Raw genomic sequence first — 2,146 nt, forward strand, 5'->3', positions numbered from 1 at the left:
AAAGAAGGTATCTCTTTTCGCCAGCCCGGGTTCAGCCCCTGTATGGGGCGGGAAGGAAGGAAAGTTCAGGGACTGGACTAATAACAAGCTGGATTGGAAAATCTGCAATTGAGTTAAAAATGTCTATTTGAATCCAAAGTGGGCTTCTTCCAAATTATATTTGTAGGGATTTCGTACCCCCGAATATAAAATCCACATTCACTGCTGGTAAATCGATAACGGCTAACTGAAAAGCAAAGAGCTCAGTCTAAATGACATCATTTAAATTTATGATCTTTTAAAAGATTAGATATTCAAAACTATAATGAGGGATACTTAATTAACTGATCTCATAGGACTTCTTTTGCTTTTAAACGGCATAGGAGATTTCCCTTATGTCTTGCGATTATAAAGAGCTTCTGTTGGGTTTTCGTAAGACACGATTCTTTCTACTTTGTACAGTGTTGATGATTTTTTTGTTTGAGTCCTCAGTTATAGCTAGTTTATATAAACTTTGTTTCTACCTCAATCAATATTATGAGTTTTCTGTTAACTGAAGATAAAATTCATTCCGTCTACACCTCAGAACAACAATGTTCCTGACGGCTAAATTCTTACATATTTAAAAAAAAAAAAGAAAACGAAAAACAATAAACATGAATTATGAAGTGTTTTCAGTCATAAAACAGTTATGGCTTCTTCGGGGCCTTAGTTGGCAGTTAAACAAAACTAAGTGACATCTTGCACCTCTTGATCAGTCGATGCATAAATTATCGCTTTTAAACCAGTGGGACAGCCGATTAACGTGCAAACCACTGCAGCATAACTATTGAACTAGGAATATCTTGACGCAATTAAATTTGAATGTAATTCATACGCAATGAACTGCGGAGAAAACACATCAAAACATTGTCATCCAACTTCTATGCGTTTGCGATTACTTGCTAGCTCTGTACACCTTGGAAACGTTTGTATATAAGCAATTAAAGTTGAATTTAATTTCATTTCAGAGCGCTTTTTTTCCCCCGCATACCGCAAGACTGGAATCAGCGCCCTTTAAAAATGTGGTCGGATACGAAAGCGGCGTGTCGAAGGAATTAGTTAGCCAAGTTAATGTAACAACAGAGGTATTCAATCCACGTCCTCTCCATTGTTCTGCCGAACTGTTATGGAGCAATACTCGGCTATTGTCATGGATACAGTAGTGGACGGTGCCCGTTGAGTTCAGGGGGGGAAGGGAGCGCAAGTACGCTTGGTTGTTTGCGACAGACGCCTTGATTTCATCTAGGAACCGTCACGATATAATTATTTTTTCTCTTTGAGTTTCCATGTCTTAATACAGAAGATCTCTTTGCAAATACTTCGCGTCTTTCGCCACTTAGGACTTTATCATACTTTATGCTGACTTTGTAAACAACGCAATGTTTCATAATTTTTGCTCCGATAAAGGCTTTCAAAGCGTCAAATGTTACTTTAATTATCGAGAAAGACTCAATAGCAACTCTCAAAATGAGTCGACAGCAGACAGCCAAATTTTATTGTTTCTCGTGTTCCTCTCAGAATTCTTTCAAAAAAGCATCTCTGTAAATCCTACATTTTTAGCAAACCCCGGCGGCTGTCGACAAAATTAGTAAATACTGAAAAAAATTACTTCGATAGCCTGTCAAATTCCTGGATGAAATTCAACTTTCTGTTTGATAGAGCTGTTACAGTGTTTACTCTCTGACACCACTGAAACGCCAGCAGCAATATTGAAAGGGACAGAAATATAATAGCTTATTAAAAAAATAAATCCCAGACAAACTTGAGAAGATTCACGGCAGACGAAATAATTAAGGATAAAAATGTGGCAATTTTGTATTGTCTGTAGGCGGGCTCCACTTCTCTGACGGTGTCACCATCACACTCACAGAAGTGTATTTGTTTTATCGCATTTTGCGCTGCAGGTGCTTTGTGAGTCAAAAATAATGAAAAAAATATTTTCCATAAATGAACTCGTCCGCCTTGGGGTCTCTAACCTTGTCGAAGTATTTTTTTTTTTTTAAAAAAGTCACATTGTAAATCACATTCACCCGTCAGGGACTGTCGATTTCACTGGAGAAACAAAACTAGAGGGTTACTTTTGCATTACGCTCCCCACCCCCGCCCTAATCGTAACTCCCCCCTC

This window comes from Orbicella faveolata, unplaced genomic scaffold (genome assembly GCF_042242905.1).
Source record: "Orbicella faveolata isolate gen_17 unplaced genomic scaffold, um_ofav_v1 contig_3, whole genome shotgun sequence".
Lineage (NCBI taxonomy): Eukaryota > Metazoa > Cnidaria > Anthozoa > Scleractinia > Merulinidae > Orbicella > Orbicella faveolata.